This window comes from Maylandia zebra, linkage group LG2 (assembly GCF_041146795.1).
Source record: "Maylandia zebra isolate NMK-2024a linkage group LG2, Mzebra_GT3a, whole genome shotgun sequence".
NCBI classification, from domain to species: Eukaryota; Metazoa; Chordata; class Actinopteri; order Cichliformes; family Cichlidae; genus Maylandia; species Maylandia zebra.
This window is the reverse complement of record NC_135168.1, coordinates 47733537-47747684: the sequence shown is the minus strand read 5'-3', so window position 1 is coordinate 47747684 and position 14148 is coordinate 47733537. Positions and strand designations below refer to the sequence as shown.

General features: G+C 41.0%; 1 long non-coding RNA gene across 1 annotated transcript; it reads left to right on the top strand.

Moving 5' to 3' along the window:
* Positions 1–10687: 10687 nt before the first annotated feature.
* On the top strand, positions 10688–11424 carry LOC143413971 (uncharacterized). The gene is made up of 3 exons (XR_013094543.1): positions 10688–10810; positions 10896–11007; positions 11088–11424. It is a non-coding gene; the product is annotated as an uncharacterized LOC143413971 (long non-coding RNA).
* The last annotated feature ends 2724 nt before the right edge of the window (positions 11425–14148 follow it).

The following is a 14148-nucleotide window of genomic DNA, read 5'->3' as shown; positions in this document are numbered from 1 at the left end:
GTCACTACTTATACAGTAAACATCCTGAGCTTCAGCTGCACTTTGAGGATGACTTACCCCACCCACAGGCATACGCAGGTATAAAAACACTCAGAAAATCCTCCTCTGGACACATTTGGTATTTTCAAACCTTTACTTAGCAGGAAAATGATTTAACAGCACATCCTTAATTATAAGTGCCAGAGGGAGTAAACGCAGAGGAGGGAGGGCTCCAGACATTTTAAACACTGACAGTGGGAGATACCTATTGTGGTGAGTGTAAGAGTCCACTGCTGATGCTCAGTGACTTGCTCAGAGGCACTTGGAGAGCAGCAGAGGGGGAGAAAATGCTGTTACTCATCGCTTCTCCTACACGTATTTTTCAGTCTGTAAGTTCAGGCCAACAATGGGGGAAAAAAGATTCTGTAACCTTTAGGCAGTGCTTGCTCCCACCTCTACACATGTAGGCAGCTATATCTTACTCGGACTATTGAAAATTCAAAGAGACAAAACTATATTGCTCTAAAGCTGTATTGAATGTTTCTAAGGGTTAGAGAAGAGAAAGGACCACATCTGCACAATAAAATGTTGAAACTTTGTAATCTGGTATGAACTATTGTCCAGTCCTGTATTTTGTATTTGTATCTTTATTTATTTCAGACATAATAAAACAAACAAAAAAAACCAATATATACTCGTCTACATGTATTTTCATTTACGAATATGAATATATGTGTAGATATACACACACACGCGTATTTGTACAGACAAACAAGAAAAATATAATAAAATAAAACACATTCGTCTAACATGAGATAACAGTTGTCTGGTCTGAAAAGGAGTAGGAAGAAGTATGCACATACTTATTAACTCCTACCCCTGCTCAACATCTTATTAATCCCACATATTTACCTAATTCTCCTCATCACATATTCCACACAATACACAAGAAAACTTATATCAACAAGGCTGGCACGATATTTATAATTTAAATACGAGTTGACATATTTATACATACAATGGGTGATTGTCTTTTTCAATATCATATCCTTCCAAGAGTAATTTTCGAAGTGTCTTTATGAACTTGCCAATTGTCGTCAAATTAGTTGGGTCTGACACTCTAACATAGTCATGGAGTGACTATGTTAGAGTCCCTGGCCATGGTTATAAAGACAGAAGCATAAGATGAATAAAAAAGTCTTAATTTTCTTTCCCTGCTGCCCAGTAAAGTAGAAGAATTGGTAAATGAAAATGTCTGAGGTCAAAACCTGAATTACATTTTAAGCTTCTGAGATCTGATTCTTTTTTTATGACCACATCCCTGTATCTCATTGACATGAGTGCTTCATAATCTCAACCCTCATTTCAGTTCTGCTGTTTGTCACAAAGGAAAGGTACAACTGGCTCTACACTGAATTTTACAGCATGTCATCTATAGTCCTCATGATGTGGTTATTTGTTTAACTTGCACTCAAGTTCAACAGCACTCTTGGTACTGCCTGTCTCAGTGACCTATGATCCCCATGCAGTTGTTCTCACCACTTCTGTTTATGTCACTTGAAATAACATTACGCTACCTTACATTAATTTACTGGAGACCCAACAGTACCTTGTCCCTAAACCAGCCCCCTCTGAACTCAGTAGTAGTTTAAGTTATGATGACTTTTTTCCAAAGTGAGGCGGGTCCTCACATTGTGACTGTATAATCACAGGTATGCCCCAGTAACATGAGTAATACAAGTGTGTACGCACACATATACACAGACCCTGTACTCCTCCACAATGTGACAAAATGTTTGAACAATAAGGCCAAAAACACTTAACCTGACAAAGAGAACCAACATTTATCAGACAGCTAAAAGTAAACTTTCGCACTAAAAGATAATTAGAGGTATTGCTGTCATAGCTGAGACGCTTATAAATACCAAAAATGTGGTCATTCCAGATGCGTTTTGTATTTGATTTCAAAGCCAAACAGGATATTTACTTGCTATGTGAATACTGTATATAGTGTGTTAATGTAATGTTATAAACTCCATGATTTTCAGTTTGTTTATATAACAGTTATTATCCTACTGTGCAAAAGTGTTGAGCCACCACTTATCTCTTTATATTTTGCTAAGACAAAGGGAAATAGGTGCAGGTATTTACTGGAACATGTGCAAATATTAGTATAAGTTGGTGGGGATAGGTTAATTGGAAACTCTAAATTGCCCATAGGTATGAATGTGGGAGTGAATGTGAGTGTGAAAGTGTCTATGTGTTAGCGCTGCGACAGACTGGCGACCTGTCAGGGTGTACCCTGCGTCTTGCCCTAAGACAGCTGGGATAGGCTCCAGTAGAGAATGGAAGGATGGATGTACGAATATACAGGGAAATGTGATATATAAGGCAAAAAAATTTTCATGCACTTTGTATAGAATTCTAATGAGTTTAAAAAACAATATTAGTTATGACGACTTTTATTTTTAACACAGCCTGAAATCTCTTAGGCAAGCTTTCTTGTAATTTCTTCAAGCACTATTCAGCAATAGTTCTCCATGCTTCTTGAAGGACGTTCAAAACACTTCTTTATATGGTGGCTGCCTTCTCTTCTGTTACCTGTTAAGATGATCCCAGACTGCTTTAATGATGCTGATTGTGTTTCATTGTAGGGTGTTCTATCAAGGTGACTTTTATCACGTTGCCAGTGTTTCGCATCATTGCCATGGTGAAATACAAAGTTGTTACCAATAAAACGCTTTCCACATTGTATGGTGGCTCAAAATGTGACAGTGGTTATCTGTGTTCATAATTCCATCAATTTTAACAAAACACCGTGGCTGTAATGCAGCCCCAACCCGTGACAGGGTCTCAACCGTGTTTTACAGATGCCACTCATACTCATCTCTCTCCTGACCACCTCCCCTTTCCCCTCACTAATGGATGGCATCCTGACAGTCACCCCTCCTTTGAGACCATTTTCTGATAAGCCTTCGGTAAAGGGCGCAATGCATCTGTCCAGTCAGGGTCTTTGCTGGATATTTTTTCTTGTGTCTTAAGAATTGATTTTAGATATACTATTCATCTGCTTTAGATCACTTGTCCAGTTTCTGAATTTTTTAAGGACACACTACACACTGCCTGTCCTTAATTTCAATAAAGAAAGGGGGATAAATTATAATTTTTTGCTAAGTTGTCTGATATCTGTGTCATGGTCCTGAGTCTGAGGACTCAGTGGTTTTGGTTTTGATTATTATCTTATGTTTTAGGTTCATTCTTGTTGGGAATTTCTTGTTTTCAGGTTTTGTATTTCGAGCTCCTTTTCTTCTGTGTCTCTGTGCCTGCCCTGGTCCCATGTCTTTGTGTTTCCTCCCTGTTGCCATGTCTTGTGTTAAGCTCGTGTCTTTGCATACCTGTTGTATTTCCTGTTTTACTTTGAAGGTTCTTGTCTTATGTCAGTGTGTTCACTTTACGTTTCCCCTGTCTCGTCAGCAGTGTTGGGGAGTAACGGGATACATGTACCGCCGTTACGTATTTAAAATACAAAATATGAGTACCTGTATTCCGTTACAGTTACCGTTTAAAAAGGTGGTATTCAGAATACAGTTACTTTGTTGAAATAAATGGATTACACGGCGGTACTTCCTGTTTCATATTGTGGCGGGTCAGGACTGTTTGGGTTTTGTTTGACAGAAAATTCCAAATTCGTAGACTCCTCCAAATGCAGCCGACAAATGCGTCCTCCTTTTCCCCGAATTTGAAGGATGGGTCGGGTGCGTCTTTCGTGGCCTACCATATCCCAGAATTCATAGCGCGGCCCAGCCAAACTCCAGTTTCCAACAATGGCGGCCGCTACTAAGTTTTAAAATTACTCATACTATTCTTTCTGGGTCACAAAATAAACTTTTAACATATTTTCAGGCGAGAAAGTAGTTGTGTAAACATCAAATATCTGCTCGGTTTATCAAGATATCCCATATTTGCAAAAGTGCTTCGACGTTTTCGGAGACGTCTGCTACCCACCAGCTCGACAGCTAGCCGGGAGCTCGAGGATTACTGATGCGGCCGAGAACGGCACAACTCCCGGCACATCATTTTCAGATCACCGCGGAGTTTCGCTGCTCGGGTTAAACGTGATATATAAGTCACTTAGACAACCCAAAAATGTTATTGTTGGGCTTTTTTCAGTGTTTTGTTTGTTCGTGAGTCAATCTGTTTGGCTGAGATTAAAGTTATTAGATTAGATAAAATAAAACTTTATTAATCCCCCGGGTGGGTTCCTCCTTGGTTTTCACACAGCTGACTAAACGTCAAACAGAAAACTGATTAAACAGACGTGTGAGACGGTCGAGAGTTTACGCCAGCGTCCTGTTATATTTTAGATAGCAAGAAGCAGACGGCCGAGTTTATTAAACTCCACCGAGACAGCGGTGACACTAATCAGAAGGCTAGACCGTCCAATTTCACGGCCGTTTACTTCCGGTCTACCCGACCTTCTGAGGACCCGGCCCATGTAGACCGCGAAGGCCGGGTCCTCAGGAGGATGCAGCCCATGAATTTGGACACGACCTATGTGTCTGTGAGCGCGAGGAGGGAGAAAAAGGAGAGTGGAAAAGCAGAGTTGTCACTGAGCAGAAACGGGAGCTGGAAGCATGTAAATATAATAATAACCACTGCAGCCAAGAAGAGTAAGTACACTATTAAGACTCGACTGTACACTGTGTTCGTGTTTTCCTCAGAAACAATAAGTTCCGTTGGAGCAGCCTTTCAACGCCTCTCTCTGTCTCTCGCTAGCAAACTTGACCCACACAACAAAGTAAAGCTATTTTTTGGCTACGAGCCGACAGGGACCCCGCCGTATTAGTCAGAGGTCCCTTTACTACGGTTAGGAGCCGCGGACCTTCAGTAATAGTAATAAATCACACAGCAATAGTACATTCATGTAGTTGTAAAAAGCATGATAATATATTAAGTAATCCAAAGTATTCAGAATATGTTACTGTCATTGAGTAACGTAACGGAATACCTTACAGATTACAGATTACAGAATACATGCCCCAAAATGTATTCTGTAATCTGTAATGGAATACATTTTAAAAGTAACCTTCCCAACACTGCTCGTCACCACCCAGCTGTGGTGCCCTCCTGTATCCCATTCCCTGATTGCCCCCGTGAGTATATAAGCCCTGTGTTTTCTCCTGCTTGTTGCTGGTCTGTCTTTGTTGTCTCACCGTGTTTCTGCTGTATGTAGGTTTTTAAGTCAGTTTTGTTAGTTTTCTCAGTTTATGTTTCTCTTGGTTTCTCTGTATGTCATTCTCCGTTCCTCCTGTATCCTGTTCACCTCACTAAATAAAGCTCACTCTCCATATCTACGTCAGTGCCCGCGTTTGGGTCCTTATACCGTCACAGCCGTGACAATCTGCTTGATTTTGCTGTAATTTTATGCTTGAAAGATTCACGAGTCAGTGTTAAGTAGCTTAACAAACATACAGTCCTCTGAAAATGGTTACAAGTACAAGGACTGGACTAAAAAATAAAATAAGAAGCAGCCAACCTTTGGAAAGCCAGGAGAACTATTGCTCAACGCGATTTTAAAAAATCTTGACTTCAGCTTTTTATATAAGATTTCTAACATAATGAACAATGGCAAAACTGCCATGTAATTCTTTTAATCTAATTATAACTATGTCTATTAATTAAACTTAAAGTTTATGCCTACATTCCTTCATAGAGAAGTGATTTTTCACACACTAATTTTTGCTTATACTTTTTCTCCTAAGCTGGCTCTTTACAACTTTCCCTATTGTAATTCTTTCAAGTTTGATAAATACAGCCATTGGCCAAAAATCAGCCTGACAGATAATACACATTCTCATGAAGTAGAATACAAATAATATTACCTGAAAGCAAAGTACAAATCCAGACATCATTTCTGGAGTATAAACACAAAATTCTCCAGCCTGCCACAAGAAATGCACATATCAGCTGCCAAACAGAACCTTAGGCTCATGGTTCTCTGCCAACTCTTAAGTCTTGCATAGAAAAGCAAACATATTCAGATCCCCATAGAGAAAAAAAACCCATGCAGAAAAGTCAACAGGCACATATCTTATATCCACTGGTGGCTCATTCTCACAATCTAGGGTTCATTTCACACCTCTAAATACTTTTACATCTTTTGCTGGTTGAGCTCTCACGGGCGGACCTACTGAGCAGCAGCCACTGCTGGCTGAGCCGCTTCTTTCCTCATACAACCTACCTTACATGGTAATATAACCCAGTGTACAGCACTGGGATTAAGAGCTTAAAAACATTTTTTTTGCTTTTGCTAATGCTTGTTAAGTATTTGTGTGTGTGGGCAAGTGTTTGCATTTGCATTTAAACCAACAGGAACGCAGAGAACACCTAGAAGTTTTAAGTGTTTCCTTAAGGTGGAACTATATTTCCAAAAACATCAGCTAATTCCCATATAGCTTTAAATATGACAGCTAATCATCAGTACGACTATGCCATTTCAACCGTTGCCACAGGTTCAGCAAGGCTGTGTGCCTCTGCACTTTGGAAATAGGCTTTGACAAAGAGGAAATCATCCTTCCAGCTTGCTTGTCATTTAAAAACAACCACTTTACATTTCCTTTCACTCTACTAATTAATATTCCTTTAAAAATTCCATTAACACAACAACAGCTTCCCAGCATAGACGCACTCATTAAAAGTTGTCTTTATGTTACCATGGCAAAGCCTGATAACACATTCATTGTTGTGGTGTTGCTATGTTAATGTTCCCACAGGAGCTTCACAGGCCTGTTGACTACTTACAACTCAATTAGCTGTCCTGAACGGGTGATACACTAAAAGAAATAATAAAACATAACGGTTTACAACACATCCATGATCATTTCCAAGCAGATTTACAGCACAAAGGGTGGTGAGAGTCTATATGAAAGCTAATGAAGGATTTAACAATAAACTCTCCAAGGTCCTGCTGGTATTAAAATTCTGATTTGCACAGAAAAAAAAAGTAGCTATAAAGTTGACCTAGTTGGGCAAGTGCCCAGTGATAGTTTCCTGACTACTATTTCTCACCCAGTGATGCTGTTATCTTTCCTCTGCAATCAGCCCACTCTCCACTTTCTTACGTCTTTTTATCAGATTGTGTGCCAGCTCAGTGTTAGTCAGAGTGTGGTGCATTTGTGGGGGCTGTTAGTTTGATTTACAAAGAAAAGAGTCAGTTATTCATTAGGTAAAAATACAAACGTGGTTTACACCATTTGTCACCTGAATTATGAATGAAGGCAATAAATGCAAACGCATAGCTCATAGGCAGTAACACATACAGTAGCTTGCTTGACTGTTAAATGACAATCTCCAGTGAACAATGTGTTTTTATTTTTTTTAATAATTAGTAACACTTAGACCCCCGGAGAGCAGTCATTTTGGTTTTCTACCTTAGACCCCCGCGGAGTCATCATTTTGCGTTTCTACCTTTAAAAGCCGGAGAGCAGTCAGTCAAATGCTGGAGTCGTTCATATGTATATTAGGTCGTTACCTAGGAATTCTGGAGGGAGGGGAGTGGGGGTGAGTGATTGAGGGGGTGGGGGAGTGGAGTGTTTCAGTTTGCCATCTTAGGGAGAAATCAACACATGTCCTTTGTATGTCCTTTGTTGCTGACATTTATTGATGAAAACAGTACAAAAAACCAACCATTTGTACACATATTTACAAATAATGATAAAAAGTGAGTGAGTACATTTCAACATTTTCAGCAATCACTCACAATCCTGGCACTGCCACGGTATCTGTCGTCTGCATTTACCACATGTGTATCTGTAGCAGTGAACACATCGCACAGTGGCCTGATTTTTCTTGCATTTGTGTTTGACCTGACACATGGCTCTTTTTCCAGGGCTCGGTGTGGAGGGTTCTGCCCGAAGCAACTGATCTTTTCTTGCCTTCTTCGCAGCTACATGAGAGTGAGCCAACTCTGTTGCAAGCGCCACCAGGAAGTCCACCCGTCTTTCCTTCGTCCCGGTGCATGCTTGATACAGCACATGTGCATTCAGTGCTGCCATGTCAATCATGTTATAAAACACGGCGACTGGCCAGCGCCGTGTTCCTTTGCGGACAGTGTACTCCCGAACCATCTGGTCCATCACATCCACGCCACACTTTGTTTTGTTGTAAAGGGTGACAGTGTTTGGCTTCCTTTTGGTGGTGTTATCAGTCTGAACCACGCTGTGCATGCTGCTAAGAATATAGACTGTCTTCTTCCGTTTGGCCGCATACGCCGTCAGCGTGGCAGCAGAGGTTGAAAACACCTAAGAAATAAGATAAATTGTTATTTTCATAGCCCTTTTACACACAATGAAACACATAAACATAGAACCACAAAAGACCTGCAACATACCTGAGTGGTGAATACATTGCGATCTGTCTGTCTAGTGGATTGAGGAATTTCCCTGCGAATCCTGTTGACTGTGCCGAGGATGGTGGTTTTCCGTCTAAGAAGTTTTTGCACAAGTGAAAGCGATGTGAAAAAATTGTCCGTGGTAACATTTCTGCCCTTGTCTAGGAATGGTTCCATCAGCCTCATTACTACATTTTCAGAAAGTCTCTCCCCAGTGGGACGACTGGGGTCCTTGCCAAGATATGGGAAGACATTGCAAATGTACTTGGATTTTAGGTCGCAAGCCACCCAAAACTTGATCCCAAACTTGTCCGGTTTACTTGCAATATACTGCAGGAAACAGCACCGAGTCTTTGATGGGAAAAGCTGTTCATCAACGGTGATATGTAGACCAGGGTTGTAGCACGTGATGCAGTTGGTGACAAATGATCCCCACACACTGGAAATTGCAGCGAACTTATCAGTCTTTGCTCGATCACTGCGGGTGGACTTGTCATCAAAGCGTAGGTGTTGCATGATGTTTTGGAAGCGGTTTCGTGCCATAGTTCCAATTATCTGTGGGTTTCCCAGGTTTGCTGACCAGCAGTCATTTAGAGATGGAACCCTGTTAACCCCCCGCAAGATGACAATTGCAATAAATGCCATTAGTTCAGGGAGGTCCATGAACCAATGAACATGCTCCATGCACCACTCAGCAGGCCATTTGTAAATATGTGTACAAATGGTTGGTTTTTTGTACTGTTTTTATCAATAAATCTCAGCAACAAAGGACATACACCCATGTGTGTTGATTTCTCCCTAAGATGGCAAACTGAAACACTCCAAGTTGGTGACTTTTGGAGATTTATTTCCCTGGATGATTGAGAATGCATCAAGATGAAACACAAAAGGAAGCTCACCGCTTTTAGCAGCTCCCCCACCCCCTCAATCACTCACCCCCACTCCCCTCCCTCCAGAATTCCTAGGTAACGACCTAATATACATATGAATGACTAGCCAATTTAGCTTCCACTTCCACCATTTGACTGCTCTCGGGTTTTATAGGTAGAAAGGTAGAAGCCTGGGGATGCTAGTGACTACCACATTAGTTTACTTTGTTATACCGGGGAACAGCATAAAGCTATGGTGAAATGTCTGTGAACCCCCGGTGGTGCCAGTGTCCGGCAGCCTCGCCTCTGTCAGTGCGCCCCAGGGTGGCTGTGGCTACAATGTAGCTGCCATCACCAGTGTGTGAATGTGTGTGTGGATGGGTGGATGATTGGATATGTAAAGCGCTTTGGGGTCCTTAGGGACTAGTAAAGTGCTATATAAATACAGGCCATATTAAATGTCACCAGAAGCATCATAATATTTTCTACCAGGTAAAAGTTAAAGTTGTTCTATGAAAATGACCTAAAATTTCTATAAGACGATGCTAGATGAAACAATAAATGTCTTCTTGGCACTACTGCTGGACTAGGGGATCACATTACTGAAAGCAAAGGTTTTTCTACACATAGAAATTTATTTGTATATAATTTCCCTCAATAAAAAAAATGACATCTAATTATTTTGTTTTGTTTACCTTGGTTATCCGGTTTCAGGACTTTAGAAAATCTGGGCCCTGTTTCAGGAAGCCGGTTTAGTGGAAAAACTGAGTAAGTAAACCCTGAGTTAACGAAAACTCTGGGTTTTCGGTTTCACAAAGCGAGTTCAGATGAAGCCTGAGTGAGTCACTATGACGACACACGCCGTGAAGCTAACCTGCCCCCTAGCAGGTTTACTACAACTAACCCTGACTGTCTCCGCCCCTTTGTCGGAACCCTGACAGTAGGAAGTGTCAGACATGGCGTGCCCCTTCCTTGAAGAGCCAGTAGATGTTGAAGCCCAAATTCTCCGCAGAGCACTCCGCCAGGAGAGAGTGATCAGAGCGCGTTTGGACATTTTATCATTTCCTGATGATTGTCTGTGCGAACGTTACCGTTTCTCAGCACAATCTATAATTTATTTGAATAACATCCTCAGGCCATATATTACGCATGTGACACATCGCGGACATGCTCTCAGTTCTGTACATATTATTTGTATTGCACTTCGGTTTTTTGCAAACGGGAGCTTTCTGTATAATATTGGTGACGCTGAGCACGTTTCCAAGGCTACCGTCTGTCGGGCAGTCAGGAATGTTACAGTTGCACTGAAACGTCTCCTCGTCTGTGGTGTTCCCCGGTCATAGACCCACAAGATTTATCAAAGAGGGATGCCACAAAATTGCAGGTATCAGGATGAACAGAACTTAATTCATGATGTGGTGATACTTGAACTACTACTTAAATTGTACATTTATTTTCAGGGTTCCCAGGCGTGATTGGCTGTATAGATGGCACTCACATTCCAATCATTGCTCCTTCAGTAAATGAAGGAGACTATGTGAACAGGAAGTCTTTCCACAGCATTAATGTACAGGTACATAGTTCCCTGTAGCATGTCAAACTAACAAATCATTTCATCATAGTAATGGATGCTAATTTGTGTTCTCTGCACTGTGAAGATCATATGTGATGCTGCCAACATTATCACAAATGTGGAAGCCAAGTGGCCAGGCTCTGTCCATGACTCACAAATATTCCGTGAATGTACACTGAGCACAAAATTTGGACATGGTGAGTTGAGAATACTTTAAAATATATAAAGACCAATTGCTTCAGGGACATTTGAACTGAAGTGTATCCTTCTGTCTTAGGAGAGTTCACTGGCTACTTGCTTGGTGATAGGGGGTATCCATGTTTACCCTATTTGCTTACCCCTTACCCTGACCCTGAACCGGGCCCACAGCAGCGATATAATCTGGCTAATTGCAGGACAAGAGCCAGAATTGAAATGACTATCGGAATGCTTAAGGCCCAGTTCCAGTGCCTGCAAAGACTCAGGGTCACCCCAGAAAGGGCATGTGACATTATTGTGGCATGTGTGATTCTTCACAACATTGCCACAATTAGAGGAGAACACTGTCCTTCTGAACCAAACATCAGCAGTGATCCAAACCATGAACATCCTGACCCTCCCACGGACATACAAGATGGAAGCGCAGTCAGAGACACCATATATCACAATCATTTCCTTTGACCCATCACCTCAACATGTTGAAAGAAGAATAAACAGATTTTTTGTTCAACTGGCTTTATTGGTCACCTGTGTTTCCTGTACACAAAGTATTAAAAGATGTAAACCTCATGAAGTGTCTCTGTTGCTTCCTCCTCTGTAACAGCTGTCAATGTTTCTTCATTATTTTCCTGTAGTAAAGAAATAAACAACATTGCTGTTCTACTGTAACCTCATATAATCTGTGGAGTATTACTCACAACTGCATGTTGGTCTGGCTCAACAGGAGGCTGCACCAGATGCAGTACACCACCACCATCAACTGATAGAATATGAGGTTTATACAGGTCACTTATAACTTACAAGGGACCAAATGGCAATTAACAAACATACCAATCACCTTACACTTCATTGTCATTATGCTCTCAAAGACAACCAAGACTGAGGGAAGGCAAAATCAGTAGGAAAATAACTTCACTACAAAATAATCCATTATGGTAAAGAGTTTATCAAATGAATGAGTAGCACTGCAAAGGTGACTGTGAAGAAAGGATGTATGCACATCATGTATTATTTTGAATTTACCCCCTATGTAGGCACTTGTGTCTTGCGGGGTTATTGACTCAGAGGATGTCCCCGCAGAGATGCCTTCGGCCACAGGGCGCCCACTGTTTTGGCTGAGGGCCAACTGCTCAGCCTCTGTGAGTGGTGGTGGAGGACCCCCACCTGTTTTTCGGGCCTCCGCTTTTTTTCTGTTGGCTATAACGGGTCACATTTGAGCATACAGAGTAAGCAAATATGTACTTGTGATGTGCTCAGATAATTTCAATAAGTGCTTACAGACAGAAAATTAATGTAGCCTCTAACTGCAATTGATTTACATAGGACAAACAGACCAAGCACTATGGCTCATAATACAATTACACCTTACCTGTTTGGACTATATTTTTATATTTCATTTTTACTTGCTGCCAGGAACGTTTGGGGCCTGTTGGGTTGCACCTGCGCTCACATCACGTCACAAAATAAAATGTATAAAATAACAAATAAAATAACATATGATAAAATAACGTGTTAAATGGGTGGAAATCCCTAGATCAATGTTTAAATTAACACTCACGCATTGACTCTGTCGGCTATGTTTTGCCATGCATGCTCCCTTTCTTTTGCAGCTGTCGCTGTGTTACTTTTTTCTGCAAAATTTGCATGTTATCGGCATATGCTGCCATCAGAATTTCGGCCTCAAGCGCTGTGAAATACATTGACCGCGCCTTCTTTCCCTCCGTCTCCATGGTGACTCGCTTAATCTGTGCTCCACTGATCAGGGCTTTATGTATCCTCGTCCGCGCGCTTCACTTGGGGTTAAAGCAACTCCGCGTTGACTGAACTACTTGTTATCAGCCTTTCTGAAACCGAATATTCCGAGTTGGACAGTTCGGGGTTACTCAACCCTGCGTATCGTTTTTCACTCTGAGTTTTCTAAACCGGCTTCCTGAAACAGGGCCCTGATGATATTTCAGGTCATGTTTATGCAGAAAGATAACTTAAAACTCACAAACTTTGTCCTGCAGTAGTTTCCTAAATTCCTCTCTGTAAGTAACTAAGGAAAAAAACTTATTCTATTAAAGGTAATTTTGAGAAACATTTCATTTTTTATGGACATATGCACAGTGTATATCTCCTGCACTAAAACAAATGAAACGAATCAGGCAACAAAATCAACTGGTGATATTAAACCAACCAAAATCAGTACAAATAAATAAATAAATAAATCTATCTGTTGGCCGTTAGTTTATCTTTTGGATATTTGCGTTTCATTTCATCATGCTTACATCGTGTTCACATCATCTGTCAGAAACAACACTCAGCCTCAGTAATGTGTAGAACCAATTTAGCCAAAGAGACACCTTCACTCTGTGAAGCTGTGCGTCTCATTAGAAGAGTCACAGTTGAAAGCTCTCGTGCACTTTTAAGATTGTGATTCAAGAGCGGACTGTAATAACACGGTCAAGGTTAAGGCAAAGTCTGATAGCTGCTGATAATGAGTCAAAATATTATCAGTGAGAGACGTCTGGAGCGACTCTCATGTGATCCATCACAGCTGGTGGCCATTGGTTGAATGTGATTTGTCCAAAAGTCAATTCAACATATGGCACCATGCTGTTCCACTCAATTATTTTTGAGTCATGAACGATAGATTCTATATACTAGAGCTGTGACCTGAGGTCTGATGAAGTCATTGCAATATATTTGGATTATGCCTCTCTACAAAACACAGTTTCTAGGGAACCTAAACGCAGGCAGTGCTTTCAGGCTTCTGCTTGCAGAGAGCTCATGAAAACCAGAAAAAGTTCAGCGGATTAAACTCTCATTTGGGAAAACATTTAAAATGAAAAATATACAAGTTGTGTCTCCTTCCATTCTTAACTGCTTATGTAAATTAGGTTATTGACAAGTTATGCATAATGTACACACCCACAAGAATGTGTCAGTGGTTATGAGAGTTCTTATTTTCGTTGTTCAGTTCAGTTGTGAACTTTTTGTGTCGATATCCATCATTATAAATATACACTCCTAATATGCTGTTAAAAAAAACTGGATCATTCATCCATCCATTTTCTTCCGCTTATCCGATTTAAGGTCACAGTTGGTCAGGAGTTTATCCCAGCTGTCAGGGCGAGAGGCATATGACAGCTGGGGAA